Raw genomic sequence first — 6,000 nt, 5'->3', positions numbered from 1 at the left:
TTTGAAGAAACTTGAGAATTACTGACCAAAATCAGATTACCACGGGGAGCTTGAATGATCTGCAGCTCGTACTGAATATATCACTTCTTTGAACACGTTGAACTTCGATGAAAATGAGTAGTTTTTCTTACCGCACCACATAGGATGATGACAAAATCAACAGTAAATGCCGGTAATGGACCGTACAATATACCATGTATGTAGCGTATTTGCTGTAAATGCAACGTATACGTTGGACACGGTGATTTTGAATGTGTATGAAATGGCAGAAATTTGAAATAGGTATACAGAACTGATGGTGAAAAGTTGTTATTTGAACTACAATTTGACTGGTTCAAGGAGTTTTTCAAGAGAAGGAGAGGGGCTCTTTTTATGTTTTGCTGTAGCTTTGAAAATATATAATAATATGACACAAAAGATCTTTTTAAAAAGAATATTGGAATGATTACATTTGGAAAAATCATGGCTGTTAGTGAGTCTGCTTTCCACATATGTTTTAAACCCATTTGAGCTCTCAAACTTAGGTGAGCAATTTACAGCTGTTGTGATCCTCTTGTTTATGAAGAATGTATAGGGATTAGGGAGCATGCTTTTTTCTGTAAATGTGGTTTGTTTACTAATAAAAATAAAAATGAGTTTCTGTTTTAGGATCTATGGTTTGTCTAGACAGTAACAATAATAAGATGGTGAGAGAGAACTTCCCGTCACTGATGGCAGACTGATCACAGACAGACCCTTGTACAGGACCTCATCACCAAGAATACTTACCAGGCTTATTGTGTAGGTACATACGCTTATATACATGTATTAAGAAATTTCCCATCAAGTTATCTAGAATTCTAACATGACTCGCAAAATAACTTACATTTATGTAGAGCAAAATCTGTTTCGGGATTTTCTGCAATAAACCACTCGCGTGCAGTGATGTTATCTGAATAACCAGGCTTTTTCGTTCTTATGCGAAACAGTATACCACTTAGGCCTACGGCCTTTGTGATATATTCTTACACATAAGAACTCAAAGCTTGTGTTATTCTACAATAAACCATGTTTGGGAACTTATTAGTTCTTAAATACAATATAGTGAAACCTATGTTAAATCATGAAATCGGTTTCATTGAAAATAACCACTTTCGGCTGGAAATTCCTCAATTGATGACTCGTTTATGTTGTGGTTTGTTTTGCTTAGGGAGTCAACACTGTACTGTTGTTAAATTAGATTCAATTACTTGTATGTATATACCCTTTTAACTCTTGTGTAGAGAAACAATTTATGGATTTTTTATGAATTTCAAAATTAATTGCTCTACAAAATTAATTGCTCTACAAGTGTTTTGTGAAAGTGTACTGTAATTCTCCTGAAGTTGCTATATTTCATTTTCAACACTTAACATGTTTAATAAGTTGCACGGGGGAGTATTTCATATACCCATCATTTTATAAAATGTGTAAGTATGAGATACCAGCCTGTCTGATAGCATCAGAACTGAATGAAATACTGTCAAATTTTTATTTGTATAGTGTAACTAGAAATTTGAAATACCTTTTGTTACCCATACAGGGAAGAATTGGACAGGCAGACAGAGCTTACAGAAAAATACTTTAGTAAAATGAAGGACCTGAAAATCATGTTAGAAAGAGCAAGGGTGAAGGTTGGTTTTTCTCTTCTTGTTCTAAAACATTTAATGTAAGACATATATATTGAGATGGGGGTTGGAGGTCAAAGGTAACAGCTACAGTGACCTTTGGAGCTGAAAAACAGTTTCCGCTCAGTGGCAGGAGCACTTTGGACTTTACATACAACTGTTGAATTTAAAGGATGTTTTTCTTTGGTCGGGTGATGAGCCCTGTTTTTAGCTCGACTGTTCGAAGAATAAGTAGAGCTATCCTACTCACCACGGCGTCGGCGTCTGCGTCACACCTTGGTTAAGTTTTTCGTACCAGTCCACATTTTGACAAAGTCTTTTGAGATAAAGCTTTGAAACTTTCAACACTTGTTTACCATCATCATGGCCAGTTATAGGCAAGAGCACATAACTCCATCAAGGATTTTGGCTGAATTATGGCCCCTTTTGACTTAGAAATCATGGTTAAGTTTTTCGTACCAGTTCATATTTTGACAAAGTCTTTAAAGATAAAGCTTTGAAACTTTCAACACTTGTTTACCATCACCATGGCCAGTTATAGGCAAGAGTACATAACTCCATCAGGGATTTTGGCTGAATTATGGCCCCTTTCGACTTAGAAATCTTGGTTAAGTTTTTCATACCAGTTCATATTTAGACAAAGTCTTTTGAGATAAAGCTTTGAAACTTTCAACACTTGTTTACCATCACCATGTCCAGTTATAGGCAAGAGCACATAACTCCATCTAGGATTTTGGCTGAATTATGGCCCTTTTTGACTTAGAAATCTGGGTTAATATTTCGTACCAGTTCATACTTTGACAAAGTCTTTTGAGATAAAGCTTTGAAACTTTCAAAACCTGTTTACCATCACCATGTTCAGTTATAGGCAAGAGTACATAACTCCATCAAGGATTTTGACTGAATTATGGCCCCTTTTGACTTAGAAATCTTGGTTAAGTTTTTCGTACCAGTTCATATTTTTTGTAAAGTGTTTGACATATGGCTTTGAAACTTCTATCACTTGTTTAGTATAATAGTCTCTATCTGTAGGAAAGAGAACATAACTCTGTCATCTATTTTGGCTGAATTATATTCTTTTTTGGACTTTGAAATTGGTTCTGTTTTCATACAAGTCTATGTTTTGTCAAAACTATTTGACATATGGCTTTTAAACTTCGAACACTTGTTTATCATTATTATTTCCATCTGTAGGCAAGAGTACATAACTATTTTGACTGAATTATGGCCCTTTTTGGACTTTGAAATTGGCTCATATATTGCCATTTAGTGCAAGACTTATCGAAATCAAAGTGATACAGTAACATTGTTTGTCTAATCTATTATTTCTTTTGTCTGAATATCCGTGGAAATATTTTGATCCCATTCTTCAATCAATTCTTCGAATAGTCGAGCGCGCTGTCATCAGACAGCTCTTGTTTTGTAGGGTCAGTACTTAAAGGGTCAAGGTCACCTGACCTTGAGACTGGAAACATTTCTGATCAGTTACTTAAGAAAGCATTGGCCATGGCCTTCAAATTTATTAGCATAATTGGCTGTAGCAAGCAGATCGGCTTTTGTTTTAAGTCAACAGGTCAAAGTTGCAATATAAAAAATTACATATACATTTGCATCTTGATAGGCCATCATGGACGATAAGTGTTGTGCAGTCAACTCTAGTTATATCTTACAGGTAGAGGAAGACTATTTACGATGTAAATATCTAGTCTTACAAAAATCTTTTTAACGGGTTTAGGTTTGTACATTAAATGCTAAAAATATTTAAACAAGATTACAGGAACTGCACCCTTCCCTGTCAGTAAATTACATAATTTAGCGATGTAGGAGATATATATGACCTAAAAAGTGTCTAAATATTAAAAAATACCAACCTTCTGTCTAAACATTTTGAGAAATAATCATTCAGACATACTGTCCATGATTTATAATCTACACTTAATATGTTGTATCTTGCTTTATATATACAGGAACTGGAGTCAGCCGATCCTGCCAGATCTCAGACAGATGGTGTTTGGGACATTAATGAGCGTGTCAACAACACAAGGACGCAGTAGTAGCCAAAACTAAAGATCTAGAATATTAATGTAAACAACAAGAAAAAGAGCTAGACAGATTAAAAGATATACTATGTAATAGAGCTCTATCTCTCTTCAGGTAATGGAGTCATTTTTAGCTCGACTATTCAAAGAATAGTGAGCTATTGGACTCACCCATGCGTCGGCGTCCGCGTCCGCGTCCCGATTTGGTTAAGGTTTTGTATGTAAGCTGGTATCTCAGTAACCACTTGTGGGAATGGATTGAAACTTCACACACTTATTCACAGTGATAAACTGACCTACACTGCACAGGTTCCATAACTCTATTTTGCTTTTTTACAAAATTATGCCCCTTTTTCGACTTAGAAATTCTTGGTTAAGGTTTTGTATGTTAGCTGGTATCTCAGTAACCACTTGTGGGAATGGATTGAAACTTCACACACTTATTCACTGTGATAAACTGACCTACATTGCACAGGTTCCATAACTCTATTTTTCCTTTTTACAAAATTATGCCCCTTTTTCGACTTAGAAATTCTTGGTTAAGGTTTTGTATGTAAGCTGGTATCTCAGTACCCACAAATGGGAATGGTTTGAAACTTCACACACTTGTTCACTGTCATAATTTGACATGCAATGTGCAGGTCCATAACTCTACTTTGCATTTTTGCAAAATTATGCCCCTTTTTCTGACTTAGCAGTTTTTGGTTAAGTTTTTGTATGTATGCTGCCATCCCAGTACCCACTGATGGGAATGGATTGAAACTTTTCACACTTGTTAACTGTCATGAGCTGATAAGCACTGTGAAGGTTCCTTAACTCTTTTTCCCATTTTTACAAAATTATGCCCCTTTTTCGACTTTTATATTCATTCAATTGACAAGGCTGTTGAATAGTCGAGCGTTGCTGTCCTCCGACAGCTCTTGTTTTTATTAGCTCACCTGTCACAAAGTGACAAGGTGAGCTTTTGTGATCGCGCGGTGTCCGTCGTCCGTCCGTGCGTCAGTCCGTAAACTTTTGCTTGTGACCACTCTAGAGGTCACATTTTTCATGGGATCTTTATGAAAGTTGGTCAGAATGTTAATCTTGATGATATCTAGGTCAATTTCGAAACTGGGTCACGTGCCTTCAAAAACTAGGTCAGTAGGTCTAAAAGTAGAAAAACCTTGTGACCTCTCTAGAGGCCATATATTTCACAAGATCTTCATGAAAATTGGTCAGAATGTTCACCTTGATGATATCTAGGTGAAATTTGAAACGGGTCACGTGCGGTCAAAAACTAGGTCAGTAGGTCTAAAAATAGAAAAACCTTGTGACCTCTCTAGAGGCCTATATTTCACAAGATCTTCATGAAAATTGGTCAGAACGTTCACCTGGATGATATCTAGGTCAAGTTCGAAACTGGGTCACGTGTGGTCAAAAACTAGGTCAGTAGGTCAAATAATAGAAAAACCTTGTGACCTCTCTAAAGGCCATATTTTTCATGGGATCTGTATGAAAGTTGGTCTGAATGTTCATCTTGATGATATCTAGGTCAAGTTCGAAACTGGGTCACGTGTGGTCAAAAACTAGGTCAGTAGGTCTAAAAATAGAAAAACCTTGTGACCTCTCTAGAGGCCATATATTACATGAGATCTTCATGAAAATTAGTCAGAATGTTCACCTTGATGATATCTAGGTCAAGTTCGAAAGTGGGTCACGTGCCTTCAAAAACTAGGTCAGTAGGTCAAACAATAGAAAAACCTTGTGACCTCTCTAGAGGCCATATTTTTCATGGGATCTGTATGAAAGTTGGACTGAATGTTCATCTTGATGATATCTAGGTCAAGTTCGAAAGTGGGTCACATGCCGTCAAAAACTAGGTCAGTAGGTCAAATAATAGAAAAACCTTATGACCTCTCTAGAGGCCATATTTTTCATGGGATCTGTATGAAAATTGGTCTGAATGTTCATCTTGATGATATCTAGGTCAGGTTCGAAACAGGGTCATGTGCGGTCAAAAACTAGGTCAGTAGGTCTAAAAATAGAAAAACCTTGTGACCTCTCTAGAGGCCATACTTGTGAATGGATCTCCATAAAAAATGGTCAGAATGTTCACCTTGATGATATCTAGGTCAAATTTGAAACTGGGTCACGTGCCATCAAAAACTAGGTCAGTAGGTCAAATAATAAAAAAACCTTGTGACCTCTCTAGAGGCCATACTTTTCATGGGATCTGTATGAAAGTTGGTCTGAATGTTCATCTTGATGATATGTAGGTCAAGTTTGAAACTGGGTCAACTGCGGTCAAAAACTAGGTCAGTAGGTCTAAAATTATT

General features: G+C 36.5%; 1 protein-coding gene across 1 annotated transcript in view; it reads left to right on the top strand.

The window, feature by feature from the left end:
- The first annotated feature begins 646 nt into the window (after positions 1-646).
- The window catches only part of LOC128552794 (uncharacterized), a 40,522-nt gene continuing 35,168 nt past the window's right edge, over positions 647-6,000 (top strand). The window contains exons 1-3 of the mRNA XM_053533861.1: positions 647-780; positions 1,562-1,652; positions 3,614-3,800. The gene's annotated coding sequence lies outside the window, so the exon portion shown is untranslated. The remainder of the gene's footprint in view (positions 781-1,561; positions 1,653-3,613; positions 3,801-6,000) is intronic.

Source organism: Mercenaria mercenaria, unplaced genomic scaffold, assembly GCF_021730395.1.
Source record: "Mercenaria mercenaria strain notata unplaced genomic scaffold, MADL_Memer_1 contig_3157, whole genome shotgun sequence".
Taxonomy (NCBI): domain Eukaryota; kingdom Metazoa; phylum Mollusca; class Bivalvia; order Venerida; family Veneridae; genus Mercenaria; species Mercenaria mercenaria.
The sequence above is the reverse complement of the archived record's forward strand: the minus strand, read 5'-3'. Positions and strand labels throughout refer to the sequence as shown.